At 38.7% G+C, this 17,057-nt stretch overlaps 1 protein-coding gene across 10 annotated transcripts in view; it reads right to left on the bottom strand.

Annotated features, from left to right (window-relative positions):
• PTPRK (protein tyrosine phosphatase receptor type K) overlaps positions 1 to 17,057 on the bottom strand; it is a 594,471-nt gene that overhangs the window by 470,790 nt on the left and 106,624 nt on the right. The window lies entirely within an intron of this gene.

Genomic DNA, 17,057 nt, shown 5'->3' with positions numbered 1-17,057 from the left:
AAGATGAAGAAACTAACGTAAGCTTAGTTTATCTGAGCTTAAGATTTGTTCAAGGTCACATTGCTAGTAAGGCACCAATCCAGGATCCAAATCCAAGCAAAGTTGGCATTTCTGAGCTTTCCTCAAAGGGATGGGAACAAGCTCTTCAAAGGGAAGAGTGGCATTCAACTTGAGGAGAAAAGCCATCAAGCAGGCCAAGTATGACCAAGTGAAAATGCAAACTAAGCAAGCAGCCATAACCCAAGGACCAGCTGCCACAGTCACTCCTACAAACTCAGGAAAGATCTCTGGGGAAATGAGAGACATTTTTGCACAAACTATGACCAGTTACAAGAGGTCCCTGAGAAAAGCAGATTTCATGCTCCAAACACTCCCGTTTAGTCAAGTAATGGCTTCCTCTCAGCCTAAGAATCACAGAGACTTCTCAAACCAGTGAACTTGAAGTAAGAGATTGGCGCAAGTCCTCTTTCATCTCTTTCTTGATTTCTTCCCTGGGAGAGGGGGACGGAGGCATCGTCTGGTCTTAGCAGCTGTGATTCAGCTGTGACTCTCCATGTCCACAACCAGGAATTTGGAAGTCCCTTCAGAGATGCCATTTACAAGTGAGAAATTGTTGGCAGAGCGAGGATACGTGCTTCTTTCAGTTAGCATCTCTTTTGTGTAATAAATATTTTTAACCCAGTTTATTTCGGCATCTACAACCCATGTATTTCCTCAGTAGTAGAGGGCATTTAATTTACTAGAACCAACTATTTGAGGATGGTGACTGTATTTAAGCCCGCCTACATACCACTGGACCAGGACAGGGCAGTGACATTCTAACCTGACTCCTGACAGAGCTCAAAGCAATCCCATAAAGACAGACAAACTAAATATCAGGGTTATCTGCCAAGAGTCTATCAGCATGGAGTGCTGCTCAGACCAGTGTATTGAAAGAACAATAATTCGCCCCTTAGCTCAATGAAGTCCACCCTAGTTTTCTAGGAAAATGCAGGGATCCACTTTAAATGTTCATTTATTTTAAATGGAAAAATTTGAGCATCTGTGGAGCTGCAAAAGACCCTCAAGCCCACTGAGCGCAATTCTCCACCCAGTACAGGAATGTCTTCTAGTTCTCAGGACAGTTGGCCTCAGCATATGCTTGGATATTTTCACACCCTTCATCTCAAGACAGGACCTCTGTGTTATCAACGGTATTGCATCAAGATAGCTTTGAACTCACTTGACAATTCAGATGGAATGATATGACATATTTGAGGAATCTCATCTTCCCAAAGACTACACCCTACTGTGCGTAACACAACCATTAGACTTCAGAATTGGAAAAGGCTTTAAGGATCATTTAAGCATAGGTTACTTTTTGTTTAATCTAGACTACAATTTAGTGAAGGTAGGACATCTATAGGTGGATACAGGTGAAGCTGACCCTTTAAGATCACTGCATGAGGACTGCCCTACTGAACCAACTTTCCAAAACAAAGCTTCATTTCTGTTGACTTTTTCATATTCAAACTGATGTTTATTTCTTAATTTTTCTCTTTCTATTCTATTGAATTGAACTTAAAACCCTGATTAAAAAAAAAAGACTAATAAAAGTTAATAGGTCCTTAAAGGAAGCAGAAACTACAGTACTGAGATAGTGGTGACCCGTAAGTCTTGGGGAAGAAAAGAAACTAGATCCATTCAGCCTTTAAAAGAAACTGCACATGGAGAAAAACATTCTATCTGATACTTCCCAAATTCTAAGGAACAAGCCTCTCTGTACTAAATATATTTGTAATATTATATAGAATGAAAGTTCACAGAAAAACACTCCATTTTCTCCAAGTATACAAATATAAGAAAGAAAAGGAGTATCAATATTTTAATTGAATAGGACCCCTATCTCTAGGTAGAAAAGGTCGCTCAGCTTCCTTTTACACTGGGGACTCTCTAAGGTTAATTGACTTTCCCAGACTCAGTAAATGATGAAAGAGAGTCTCTATCCTAGGTCCCCTTTCTCCATGTGAAGCAATTCTTTTTCTCTATTACATACCAGCCTGCAATGTTTATTATTCACCTTGCCTTCATCAGCCAATTTAATTTTCTAATTTTTTTTTCTTAGCTAGTGTGCACAAATGAAATTCCCTCAGAGTAGAAGATTTTTTGGATAGCAATACTGTATATCATTCACCTAATTAAAAAAAAAAAATGAATCAAAAGAGAAGTTGGATTGCTTTGCTATAACTTCTTTTCAAAACTTCCTCTTCTAGAGGAGAGTAGATCTTCATTGCTCTGTCCAGCTGACCTAATGTAATAAAGTCATCTGCAAGCATTTCTAAACATGGCTTAGAAAATGAAAACCAAAACTGCTCTAAAAGGGATCACATTTTGCAAAAAGTAAAACCTAAGTATTTTTTGTAAATTCACATATTATGTGTCAAATCCTGTAAGTAGCACTATTCTAAAATTTACAGCTTTTTAATTTTATATTATTTAATATTTACGAACATTAACTTCCATTTTTTCATTTAATATGAATATTTAATGTCATTTGATATTTAAAAATAGAGTCAATGAAAATGTTCTCTTTTTTAGAAGAGAAAACTGAATGGATTCAGTTTCTTTTTTTCCCCAAGTAGTGACCCAAGGGCATTAGAATCTCAGTTACTGTGGTTTCTGCTTCCTTTAGGGACCTATTAACTTTTAGCCATTTTTCTTTTCCTTTTTTTTTCTTTTTCAGTTTTCTTAGTTCAGAAAACTGAGATACAGAACAATTCAATTTGGCCAAGGTGATATAACTACTAATTGGCAAATAAAACCTGTTTCTCTTTCATTCAAAAGCTTGTATATCCTTCAATCCATGTGAAAAACAAAAGCACCTGGAGTCCTGCTCACACACAGCAGGAGGAGGGGACCGCAGGGACTGTTCATAAGCACACAGGCGGGCTTAGGCGTTACTAAAGCAGGTAATCTTGTTTTTTCTTTGGTAACATTTAACTTCTGCTCACTTGCTCACATGATTCAAGGGTCAGCATAACCTGGAAGAGCTATTCTCTGCATCTCCTCAACAACCTTAGAATTCTCCAATGCCAAGGCTGCTATGTGAAAAATAAAAGGAAAGGAGATTTTTCTCTAAGAATTTTTCTTTTCAAACTTGAGAAAAACCTGGATGAGGCATCATATAAAAATTTTGTGCTTAATGCCCAAGGGCACAAGACAATTACCACAATTAAAAAAAGTTTTTCCTTTTAATAAGTAATGGTTTATTATAATAAACACAAAAAATGCATTCATATTTCGGTAGGAAAAAAAAAAGGCTCCATTTGAGATGTATAGTAGTGAAGGGGGGAAAAAAAACACATTCTTTTCACAAATCACTCTCACAAACCACTTTGGCAGCGATGACTCTTGAGGATAATTTCCAGTTGTCAAGTCCCTTTCTCTTCTGAGAGAACAGACTTGAGCTGAGGAGTTGCACCTGAACCCAAGAGGCAGCAGGAAAGCCTTGTAGAAAATAACATTATGAAAAAATGAAGCAAAATCCAACAATTTTTACAATTACAATAACAGTAAGTCTCCACCTATAAGAGACTCAACTTTATTCCCTCAATTACAATAGACTGTGTGAATACAGCTAGGTATAAGAAACACAGGAAGGCTTTAATAAAAACTGTTGAAAATAATTAAAAATATAAAATGAAAAACTTTATTATTATATGTATGATTTTTAAAAAGCTTAGCTATAAAAAAATAAAAAATAAATAAAAAGCTTAGCTATGTTAAGTTTGTGATGACTGGAATTAAATATTTGGAGCTGATAATGTCTTAGGTGATATCAGAGCTCAATGAATCCAGTCACCAGTAAATAATTAAAATCAATAAACACTGATTTCAGTACCAGTAGTACCAGTACTGCATTAGATAATGGACATACAGAGGCGAAAAAGTGGCTGCCATAAAGGAAGGTGGAGAAATGTAAGTAAGCAATTACAGTGTGAGAAATACACAGTGTGTGCATAGCAAGTGAAGAAGTGATAAAACTATAAAAATAGGCAATATTTTTCAGTTAACAAGTTTACAGATTCAATATAGCTTGGCTTTCCTTTAGAATTAAAAGGCAAGGAGGATGCACAGATACACAAAAAGCATACCTACTATGCATGCATAAAGACATGCATGTAAAAAAAATGGAAAGGATAGGTTCCCCCAAAATTGTAATATTTCTTTCAGACTAGTGGGGTTACAAGCTTTCTATTTTTCAAATTCCTTAGTATGAACTCATATATCTTAAAGATTTTATATATTTATTCTTTTCACTCTCCAAGCTAATTTTAAAAAAAATTTTTTAAATGAGAACGTTCTCAACATTCAGTAGATATTTACTAACTAAGGACAAATCACATATTTACTTATGTCATATATGGATATAAATCCTGTGAAGCAGAAAACTTTATTTAAATTTTTTATTTTCCTCTTATTTTGGTATATACTCTGATATGCCATGAAAAAGTAATTCCATTTTTCCCCCCTTGGGTTAATGTTTATATTTCCAGAAAACAAACTGGTTAGGTTTAATAAGTGCTCCAAGATTAAAAATGTGTGGCAGGTGTGATAGGTAAGAGAGCCTAGGAGTTAACATTTCAAGATAATATGAACCATTTAGAAGGTCTTATGTAGGAGGATAATAAAGGGTTAACTCTAATTTCTAAATTGCTCTATGGATAACAGTTCTCCCTGAACCTCACAGAAGGATAGGCTATTAAATATCAGCACCTCCAAAGAGACGTTTATATACTGTTTATACATAGAAAACACATAATGGTTAATAATGCAAACTCAAAAAACAATAATATTAAAATGGAAAGCATGGGAGTCATTTAATAATGTTAACAGGCACAGATCACTGTAATACAAGAAAACTAATTTGTGGGTATACCATTAGATGTTGTTTCCGGACTTATCACTATTATAAATCACTCCAACTTCATTTATTCACTTAACAAACAAATATTTAATAATTAGGCAACAACACTGAATATTTCTTTTATCATAGCAGTATTTTTGTCACCCAGTCCCTCTTCCTTCATTTTCTCATTCCTAATAATAGTGTCATGAAGTCAGAGTTCACCTTTCCTCCCAGAGGAACAAACCGCATTCCACAGTAAATCTCATTGACCTGAGGTGTGAAAAAAGCCAAAAAGAACATGTCCTTTTCATCTCTAATTCCTAGAGACATGCTGAGCGACTCCTCTTCCACACTCCTCAGTCTGGGGTAATGTACTGCATTACTTTCTACCCATATCCAGGGGATGAAAACAGAAGTAATGTGATCAGGTGCAAGTGAGTGTGCTTTTTAATTAAGGTTTTTATTGAAAAATACACACACAAGATAGATGCTAACACTCCAGAAGACACACTGTATCTTGTCAGAAAAAAATAATTAAAATGCATTTTACCAATACTACATTTAATGAATTCTATTTATTATAAAGTAACGACCATTTAAAACTGATTAGGTGCCACTTTCTTAACATAATTATAGTTCCTTCAAACTCTCTCTCCTCAAAATCCCAAACATTCCAAAGTTTTTTCCGTTAGGAACAAATGTGGCTTGAACCAAAGACCACAGTCATTAGACTTTTTCTGCATGTCCTAAAGGATGCACTACAAGCCCATGTCTGCAGCTCCCATGTCTTGCAAACCTGTCTCGGGAACCAACCTGTCTCCTCCTCGTTACCAGCGCCCTGCTAAAGAGCAGCAGGTAACTAGACACATCACAGCTTGTGCCACATTTTAAATGTTGCACAGAGTCTGTGACCTTTTCATCAAACCACCTTTTTGCCTACACTGTTCACTTTTCATATCCTTATTTTTTTAAATTAAGTATGGTTGATTTACAATGCTGTGTTAGTTTCTGGTATACAGGAGTGGGTCAGTTATGCATATACACATATGTATATATTCTTTTTCAAATTCTTTTTCTTTTGGCTGCACCACATGGCTTGCTGGATCTCAATTCCCCCACAAGCAACTAAACAGCACTGAAAGCCCAGAATCCTAACCACCAGCCCACCAGAGAACGGCCCCCTTCCTCTCGTGGTAACCAGGAGGCTGGCTTCAGTGGATGCTTAGTAAAGAAGCCCAACTAATACATAGCAGATGAATGATCGTACACTGAACATGTATGTATAAGATCTATTTTGTCATGAGTTTATGCCAATACATCTCCAAATACTGTTCATGCATACTCAGTCTACTTTGCCTATTATTTAAAATATCACTGTTCATTCTCCCTGAAAAAGGAAAGGGCTTTGATTTATTTGGCTATAAAGTCTACAGAGAAAAATAGTCATCCTAAATGATGAAATCAAATTGAAAGATACAAATATAAACTGTCTCAATCAATGAGGCTGGAATTCTGAGGATGGTCTTTTTTCCTACACAGAGTGAAAGTAATCATTAACATAAATACAAAGCTTAAGTCTGCACAAATTTGCCTGAAAGTCTTCCTAGTAAAAAGCTAAAATGTATTATTTTTTTCCTTCTTTGATCTGTGAATCAATTGTTGTTTTAAATCAATAACTGTTTGATTACCACCTAAGAAATCCAAGACCCTGGGGCTTCCCATGTGGCTAGGTGGTAAAGAATCTGCCTTCCAATGCAAGAGATGCTGGTGACTCAGGTTCAGTCCCTGGGTTGAGAAGATCCACTGAAGGAGGAATGGCAACCCACTCCAGTATTCTTACCTGGAGAATCCCATGGACAGAGGAGGCTGGAGGGTCACAGTCCACAGGGTCACAAGAGACAGTCGGACACAACTGAGAGACTACGCCAGCATGCAAACAGAAGACCCTACGCGTAAGTCGTGCCGTGGTGAGTGAGGCCTTGCACACGCCTACAGAGAGCTGCATGCAGAGGCCGGCCAGGGATATGGAACAACGCAGGGTGATCTGCGGCAGTTACAACAGGAAGTACAAGAGGAATTATGTGGTGCTTAGAAGAAAGTAGAGACACTTTCATATTTGCCACGCACAGTCAGGATTTTACGGAAATGGCAGCACCTAGACTCAGCCATGAGGAGATCAGCCAACTAGCACTGAAGCAGCACATTCAGACCGTGAACCGCACGCGACAGAGCCAGTGTGTGCATCTGAACCAGCTGAGGACAGAGGCAAGATGGCTGTTCTCAGTGGAAATCATCGTCAACTCTAGGGAAACGTGTAAAATCTACTGCTGGTCTTTGGAAGAGACTGTCTGTGCCAGGTGAGATAACCTATCTTCCTGCCTCAATGGCCCCTCTGCCTCTCAGACATCCACACTGCCCTTCCCACCTCAGCTTCCAGTTGCTCATATACACACATTCATTCCCTCTCAGATCGTTTTAAACCAATATTCAGGTAATCCAGTAAGTTTATTTTTCCCCACTTGTCATTGTTAAACAAAGAAAATTTACTGTACCTTTAGTACATTAACTGGTAAAGAAAACTATTAAAATACTTTGTATTGAAAATGATAGAAGCAAGAAACTGTTCTCTGGAGGGGATCTCACCACATAAAATAAAATGGGAAAATTACAATTTTTGATTTTATTAGTTTGTAAAGGTGGGAACAAATGGGGGTATAGAAACAGAAGAAGGGGGCTGGTTGTCAAAAATCATCCCATTAGTATTTAAAAAGAATGCTGGTATTTATGGTAGAAGATATTAGTCTTTTATCTCATCTGGATGAAAGGATTAAAAAAAAAAAAAAAGATTCTCGTGTTTTTAGTGGAAATAGAGTGGAGGGAAAAAAGAAGTGCTTATTGTTTGATTGAGGTTTTTTTTATCTTTTTTTAATCAAACAGAACACTCTTCTGAGAGATTCAAAACTTGTTGAATAGGATGAGTGAGATTTTTAACAAAGCACTCAAGACTATCTTCTTGAATACTCACATTTCCAGATTTACAAGCCATTTCAGGAAAGAAGGACTCAGTAACTAAACCAGGGAGCCCCTCTTTGCTTCCTACCTCACACAATCAACCCCAAATGAGTTGCTAAATAGTAGAATTAATCAGCACTGTTGTTTGCTTTCAACTGGAATCAGAAAGATCTTCGTTTAAAAAAAAAAAAGCACAGTGAGATGATGATTATAACAACAGAATGATCATTAGATAATATTTCAAGTTCCACAATAAAACTGAGAAGCTAAAATGCTGTTCTTAAAATCCTTCTTATACAAAAATGGGCCTGGGTTTGGTTACTGTTTTGGCAGGCTTGCAAGAACACCTTACTGTTGTAAACTAACAATTCATGATTCATGAGGCGAGATCCATTTAAAGAAAAAACACCCATTGCTAAGCAACATACAAAGTCTCACCCACTTCAGAGCCCAGGCCAGAAACTAGGAGCCAACAGAGCAGCTTTGTAACTCTATTCCAAGAACCCCCTGCCTGCAACCCCTTTTGCATGTTACAGACTTTCTAAGTGTATTGATAAAAGATAAAGTTTAATTTTTCATGATGTATTCCTTTTCCTCATTCATACATTTTTAATGCTATTTAAGGTATGACTTTAATGTTGTAGTTCTTGTGTGTGTCCATGCATGTGTATGTGTATAAACTGATGTCGATACCTTATAATCATTCTAAAATAAAAATCTATTCCTCTCCACTTTCTAGATCTGAAGTACCACAGAACTGTCTTACACTCTGAAAAACAAAACGTGCCACTAGGATAATTCACACAGATACAATTACTGGTAATTTTTTAAGAAAACTTCAAATCAAGGAACACATGCAAATCATTATTTTCAGCATTGCCACACACGGGATTTTTGCACAGCCTCTATCTGGAGGGTCTACAGCAGCCTTACTCCTAATCAACACGGTTATTCAGGGGACTGCAATGTCGGTTCCCCTAACCATTCCCTTACCATAGTGAACTGGCACCAGGGCGGAACCGAAGACAACACATCAGAATTTCCTGCCCGGAATTTTGGACCTAGTTCCCTGGTGGGTCAGTCAGTAAAGAATTCATCTGCAAGGCAGGAGACTGCAATGTATGAGAATGTAGGTTCAATCCCTGGGTCAGGAAGATCCCCTGGAGAAGGAAATGGCAACCCACTCCAGCATTCTTGCCTAGATTCCACGGACAGGGGAGCCTGGCAGGCCGCGGTCCACGGAGTCATGAGTCGTATGCGACTGAGTGACTTAAACCTACACCAAGACTCACTCCACAGATAGAAGTTAGCATATAAAATTTGAGAATTCTCAATGGTCATACTATTGTGTGGGGGAAAAATAGAAGTGGTTCTCAAAGAAAGAAAAATGAAGCCAAAACACAGTGAAACAGAGAAGTGAAATGAAGATAGCACCCGAAGGGTTTCTGTGTCCCTGTTCTACTTGTTCCAGAGGTCAGACTGCATTCTTGACCACCCCATGACTTGTTTATTATTCACGTTATCCTTGGACATCATTAAATTCCCATGTAAGTTTCTAACACATTCCTTTTCCTCCTCAGTCAGACCTTTGCCTAAAAGCAAAAGATTCTTAACTAACAAATTATTGGTCCCATTCATTATAGCCTGGTGAATGCTTTTTTCCCAAAGATCTCAAAATAGTTTATAACATATCACAGATGCTTTTTAAAAAAAATAAACTTGAGCATTTCTGATCTGTAGAAATGTTAGAAAACAGAGGCTAAAAGCTTTAAGTGACTAACATAATAACCTGGGAAATCAGTGGTAAAATAAATACTGTGTGGTAAAACAAAATACTGTGCTAAAATAAAAATCCTGAAAATTACTCTTATGTGTTCCCTAATCTATGTGGCCAAACTCACAATAGTCATCTTAAAACAAGTTCAGCTCTCTCTGGCAATTAAAAACCCTTTGATGAGTAAAGCTGGGTGTGTCCTTTTCTGAGTACCTAAGATCAAATTAAAATGCCTGGCTGAAAAACTTTGGGAATTCCAGCTCTTCTGATTTAAAGAGAGGAAACAGTTTTTTCTCTCTCTTTTTTTTTTTTTATGAGGATGTGATCATTGGTTAGTAATAACAGCTGTGTGGCTAACGATAAATAAAAACTATTTTCAGTTCTTCTCATGACCTAGGAATACCATCAACCTAAAAATTTAAAAAGGCTAAAGAAAATTTAACATTGTATAAAGTCACTAAACTCTAACGAATCATTATGGACAACTTCTGGGACTTTAATAGTTTCTGTTGTAGTTTCATTGAGATGTCAGGGACAGCAGAGAAGGAGAAAGAAAAAATATAATCATGAGTTTCATAATATTAACATTTATGCCAGTATATAGAGTCAAACAATACATTTCAGAGTAATTTAAGTATTATATATTGAACAAACCTTATGTCTTTTCATAATAATTTACTGGATCAATATTATTATTTGAGATGGGATGATCAGTATTTTTAATAAACATTTCTTGAGTTCTTCAGACTAGAATGTAGAACAGTGAACACATTTTAATTTATTTAAATCTTAAGGAAAAATAAGAGATTAAATTACTCTTAAGAGGACTATAGCAAGTAAAATGTGGAACAAAATTTCTATTTTTATAGCAAGAAAGTAAAGATCTTCCAAAGGGAAAGAATGGCTACTGAAAAATCATTTTGAGACAGGAAGTTTAAGCCTGCTTATCTTGTCAAATTAATATCCGTAAGAATTAAGGTAAGGTCTATGGCTCTCAAAAATGCAGCACTTGACCTCAAGGTACACTTCTCACAGTGCCTGAATAAAATAGGGCTTCTTGTCGTTCAGTTGCTAAGCCTTCTCCAACTCTTTGTCAACCAAAGGATGGCAGCACACTCGGCTTCCCTGCCCTTCACATCTCCTGGAGTTTGCTCAAACTCAAGTCCATTGAGTTGATGACGCCATCCAACCATCTCATCCTCTGTCGTCCCCTTCTCCCCCCGCCCTCAATCTTTCCCAGCATGAAGGTCTTTTCCAACGAGTCAGCTGCTCATATCAGGTGGCCAAAGTACTGGAGCTTCGGCTTCAGTGTCGTCCTTCCAATGAATATTCAGGGTTGACAGGGCTTAGAAAGTAAATAAGTAACTGATACCTGTGGCAGTTCAGAAGGATTCCTTCTTCTAGAAGTCCTGAAAGAATCCTGGTTATGATGCCCAGTCACTTCTCTATCAATCAAACTGCATTTCTTTAGGCTTAACCCACTGGAGTACTCTTCTGGTGTCCTCTCTCTTCCAAAAAGGAGTAGAGAAAACTGAAATTGAGCAGGACCCTGTGGGGTTCCAAAGCACAAATCCTTTCTGTGCTCCCTATTTCTTGTCTGTAGGAAATAGGCTTCATTTAGCCTACCAGACCTTCCCTGAGTTCCAAAAGGCAGATTCAAACAGCTACTAATGAGGGAAAGCAGGGAAAAAAAAACAAGGGAGAAGTAATCAAGTCAAGTTTGTCCTTGGAGGACAAACGAACCAGGGAAAAGGCTAACAGAGTTCTGCCAAGAGAATGCACTGGTCATAGCAGATTGATTATATTCTTTCCAGCCAAAAATGGAGAAGCTATACAGAGTCAGCAAAAACAAGACCAGGAGCTGACTGTGGGTCAGATCATGAACTACTTATTGTCAAATTCAGACTTAAATTGAACAAAGTAGGGGAAATGACTAGGCCATTCAGCTATGACCTAAATCAAATCCCTTATGATTATACAGTGGAAATGAAAAATAGGAATTAGAACTGATAGAGTGCCTAAAGAACTATGGACAGAGGTTCATGACATTGTACAGAAGGCAGTGATCAAGACCATCCCCAAGAAAAAGAAATGCAAAACAGGCAAAATGGTTGTCTGAGGAGGCCATACAAATAGCCGAGAAAAGAAGAGAAGCTAAAAGCAAAGGAAAAAATGAAAAATATACACATCTGAATGCAGGGTTTCAAAGAATAGCAAGGAGAGATGACAACCTTCCTCAGTGATCAATGCAAAGAAATAAAGGAAAACGACAGAATGGGAAAGACTAGTGATCTCTTCAAGAAAATGAGGGAGACCAAGGGAACATTTCATGCAAACATGGGCACAATAATGGACAGAAATGGTATGGACCTAATAAAACCAGAAGATACTAAGAAGAGGTGGGAAGAATACACAGAAGAACTGTACAAAAAAGACCTTCATGACCCAGATAACAATGATGGTGTGATCACTCACCTAGAGACAGACATCCTGAAATGCAAAGTCAAGTGGGCCTTAGGAAGCATCACTACAAACAAAGCTAGTGGAGGTGATGGAATTCCAGTTGAGATATTTCAAATCCTATAAGATGATGCTGTGAAAGTGCTGCACAACAAATCTGGAAAACTCAGCAGTGGCCACAGGACTGGAAAAGGTCAGTTTTCATTCCAATCCCAAAGAAAGGCAATGCCAAAGAATGCTCAAACTACCGCACAATTGCACTCATCTCTAAAATACTTTACTTTTACATGTTAGCAAAGTAATGCCCAAAATTCTCCAAGACAGGCTTCCACAGTACATGAACCATGAATTTCCAGATGTTCAAGCTGGATTTAGAAAAGGCAAAGGAACCAGAGATCAAATTGCCAACATCTGCTGGATCATCAAAACAGCAAGAGAGTTCCAGAAAAACATCTACTTCTGCTTTATTGACTACGCCAAAGTCTTTGACGTGGTGGATCACAACAAACTGTGGAAAATTCTTAAAAGAGATGGGAATACTGGACCACCTGACCTGCCTCCTGAGAAATCTGCCTGCAGGTCAAGAAGTATCAGTTAGAACCAGACATGAAAAATGTACTAGTTCCAAATTGGGAAAGGAGTACGACAGGCTGTATATCACCTTGCTTATGTAACTTACATGCAGAGTACATCATGCTTAATGCCAGGCAGAATGAAGCACAGCTGGAATCAAGATTGCTAGGAGAAATAGCAATAACCTCAGATATGCAGATGACATCACCCTTATGGCAGAAAGCAAAGAGAAACTAAAGAACCCCTTGATGAAAGTGAAAGAGGAGAGTGAAAAATTTCGCTTAAAACTGAACATTCAAAAAATCAAGATCATGGCATCCAGTCCCATAACTTCATGGCAAATAGATGGGGAAACAATGGAAACAGTGAGAGACTTTATTTTGGGGGGCTCTAATATCACTGCAGATAGTGACTACAGCCGTGAAAATTAAAAGATGCTTGCTCCTTGGAAGAAAAGCTATGACCAATCTAGAAAGCAAACTTGAAAGTTTAATTGCTCAGCTGTGTCCAACTCTTTGTATGGACTATACCTACCAGGCTCCTCCATCCACGGGATTTTCCAGGCAAGAGTACTGGAGTGGGTTGCCATTTCCTTCTCCAGAGGATCTTCCCGACCCAGGGATCAAACTCAGGTGTCCCACATTGTAGGCAGACGCTTTACCATCTGAGCCAAGACCAACCTAGACAGCATATTAAAAAGCAGAGACATTACTTTGCCAACAATGGTCCATCTAGTAAAAGCTATGGTTCTTCCAGTAATCATGTATGATGTGAGAGTTGGGGTATAAAGAAAGCTGAGCACCGAAGAATTGATGCTTTTGACTATGGTGTTGGAGAAGACTCTTGAGAGTCCCTTGGATAGTAAAAAGATCAAACCAGTCAATTCTAAAAGAAATCAGTCCTGAATATGCATTGGAAGAAGTGATGTTGAAGCTGAAACTCCAATTCTTTGGCCACCTGATGCGAAGAACTGGCTCATTGGAAAAGACCTTAATGCTGGGAAAGACTGAAGGCAGGAGAAGAAGGGGATGACAGAGGATGAGATGGCTGGATGGCATCACCAACTCGATGGACGTGAGTTTCAGTAAGCTCCGGGAGTCGGTGATGGACAGGAAGCCTGGCATGCTGCAGTCCAAGGGGTCGCAAAGAGTCAGACAGGCCTGAGTGACTGAACTGAACTGACTGAACTAAGAAAAAATAGTGCAGCCTTGGGGCAGGGTCCTGATTCACCCTGAAGTAATATAAATAGCAATATTTTTTAGCTCTTCTGCAGAACTAAAAGCTCCCACCCAGGTTGTTCACTGTAGTTCAGTTGCTAAGTTGTGTCTGACTCTTTGTGACCCCATGAACTACAGCACACCAGGCTTCCCTGTCCTTCACTATCTCCCAGAGTTTCCTCAAACTCATGTCCACTGTGGCTCAAATGGTAAAGAATCTGAAATGCGGGAGACCAGGCTTCAATTCCTGGGTCAGGAAGATCCCCTGAAGAAGGAAATGGCAACCCACTCTGGTATTCTTGCCAGGGAATTCCACGACAGAGGAGCCTGGAGGGCAACGGTCCATGAGGTCTCCAAGGGTCCCACGTGACCGAGCGACTCACACACATATGTCTCCTGAGTTGGTCACGGCATCTAACATCTCATCCTCTGTTGCCCCATTCTGTTCTTACCCTCAACCTTCCCAGCATCAGGGTCTTCAGAAGAGGCAACTTCAGGCTGAGGGGAAGATTCTTCAAGCATTCCCTGCTACCTCACCACCAACCAACCAGAAGAAAGCCACACACCCTACAGCCTTCACCTCAAATTTTGCCTACAAAAATTTTTTTCCAAAAAAAAAAAAAAAAAAAAATAGTCTGGGGAAAATTCGGGAAGTTCAGAGCTTTTGAACATGAGTCACCCGTTCTCCTTGCTTGACCCCACAATAAACCTTCCCCTGCTCCACACTCTGACATTTTGCTTTATTGGTTTCACTGTGCATTGGGTACATGAAATCAGTTCAGTAACAATTTCACCACAGAAACCTCTTTGTGCATGTTATCTCTTCTGACTCGTATTACTGGACAAATAAACTATACCACACTACTTCCCATATATAATCCTCTGATTTCAGTCTCTAGTCCCGCACATTCCAGGCCCTTTATCAAGGGTGCATTTCCCTTTCATGGCCTCCAATGTATACTGGTATTTATCAGTTCCAAACCCAGTTCAAACACCAGCTCATTTTAAAGCTCTTCTTGAGGTCTCTACCTGGAAGAAATATGTCCCAAAACACAGATTCTACTCTTCTTTCATTATCTACCACCTTCTACTTTCTATTAAAGCTATTTTTCTAGTATTTTATTCAATCATTATAACCCCTTTGAAAGCAGCATCTGTGCCTTATTCACCTTTTTATTCTTTTCAGCACCCAACAGTGGGTTTTAATTATTTCTTAAGTGAAAAATTCAAATGTAACAATCCTTATAACTTCTTATAACTCCCTATGACCCCCATCACACACCATGCTCCTTCAAGTGCTTTCTGCTTTGAGAAAATGAATAGAGTCAGCACGTTCAATACTCACTTTATCTTTAAAATTATATAGGAATGAAATCTAACACTTTCAAAAGAAACAGCAATAGTTTTAAAGTTTTACTGAACATTTTGTCACTACATCTTGTCATCTGTAACTAAAAAGGCCTTCCCCCATGGGGGAAGGAGGTGAAAACAAAAGAAAAGCTTTTGTTCCTGCATAAGATAACCTTCTAAAGCCATTTTTTCTTGGTTTACCTGAAATTAAATACATACTGTTCCTATTTCAAATTATATCTGTCAAGGAAAAATTTTTCATTTTTTTTTAATAAACTGATAACACTTTGAAGATTTCAGAGCTTTGAGATTTTTAGGTATTCATTAATTGCAACCTTCCACAGGGTGTCTTCCACTTAGCGAGCATTGTAACTGTTGAAGCACAAGTTCTCTTTTCAAAACATAAAACATAAATAAATTGAAAGACTATGACCATCCTCTACTGCATTTTCCAAAGATGTATTCAATCTGAAAGGAAATCAGTCCTGAATATTCACTGGTAGTGATTTAGTCATTAAGTCATGTCCAACTCTTGCGACCCCATGGACTATAGCCTGCCAGGTTTCTCTGTCCATGGGATTCTCCAGGCAAGAATACTGGAGTGGGTTGCCATTTCCTTCTCCAGGGGATCTTCCCCACCCAAGGATTGAACCTGGGTCTCCTGCACTGCAGGAAGATTCTTTACCATCTGAGCTACCAGGGAGGCCCTTGGAAGGACTATGCTGAAGCTGAGGCTCCAGTTCTCTGGCCACCTGATGTGAAGAACTGACTCATTGGAAAAGACCCTGACGCTGGGAAAGGTTGAAAGCAGGAGGAGAAGGGGACGACAGAGGATGAGATAGTTGGACGGCATCACCAACTCGATGGACATGAGTTTGAGCAAGCTCTGGGAGTTGATGATGGACAGGGAAGCCTGGCATGCTGCAGTCCATGTGGTTACAAAGAGTCGGACACGACTGAGCAACTGAACTGAACTGATGATGTGTTGTAATGTGCATCAGTACTGAAGAGGCACACGTTAAAGATATAGAACTAGCAGTGATTGTATTAATAATAGCAGTTACTGCCACTCACAATGTGCCAGAGAATGCTTGTGTGTTTTACATGCATTGTCTCATTTAACCCTTGCCACAGCTCTATGAAGAAAGCACTATCGTTATCTTCACAAATAACAAAATCTAGGAAGGTTTTACATAGTTCAATCAAGTTCAAACAGCTTGGATACTAAGGATAGTTCCAGGACTTTAATCCAGGTAATCTGACTCCAGAACCCAAACTCTTAGCCACCATCCTCTCCCACCTGCTTTCTATAAAGCACACAAGAAATGCTCTGCAATTTCATTCATGTTTGCAGGGCGACTCCTCTCAGCCAGCACACTTCCTGCCACTACTGACAGTGGGAAGGTACATCCAGATACTGGAAAATAATTGCTGTACTGGATCCTAGACAAGTGAAATGTGTTTGCTAGGAAGGAGACAGTGTAAAATACTAAGACGCTTTTCAAAACTTTCATGATCTAATTAATTTACTTAGAGATTACTTATATTGATTTAATTAATTTATTAATTACCTCTGTGTTCCTCAAGGTAAAATTGTAAAACTTCTGTCAGTTCCTAGATGACTGCCACATCAGAATCAGTCGTTTCTCCTTAACCTTTGCCTTCACCAGCCTCCCCACTTCCAGTACCAACCACCACTACCAGCTAGCAAGACAACAGACAATCATTTAGCAGTGTCCTATCCAGACACAGTGAAATAAGAAATCATGTAAGAATCTATAGA

This window comes from Odocoileus virginianus, chromosome 34, assembly GCF_023699985.2.
Source record: "Odocoileus virginianus isolate 20LAN1187 ecotype Illinois chromosome 34, Ovbor_1.2, whole genome shotgun sequence".
NCBI classification, from domain to species: Eukaryota; Metazoa; Chordata; class Mammalia; order Artiodactyla; family Cervidae; genus Odocoileus; species Odocoileus virginianus.
Note: the sequence above shows the minus strand (reverse complement) of the source record. Positions and strands in the feature narration are given on the sequence as shown.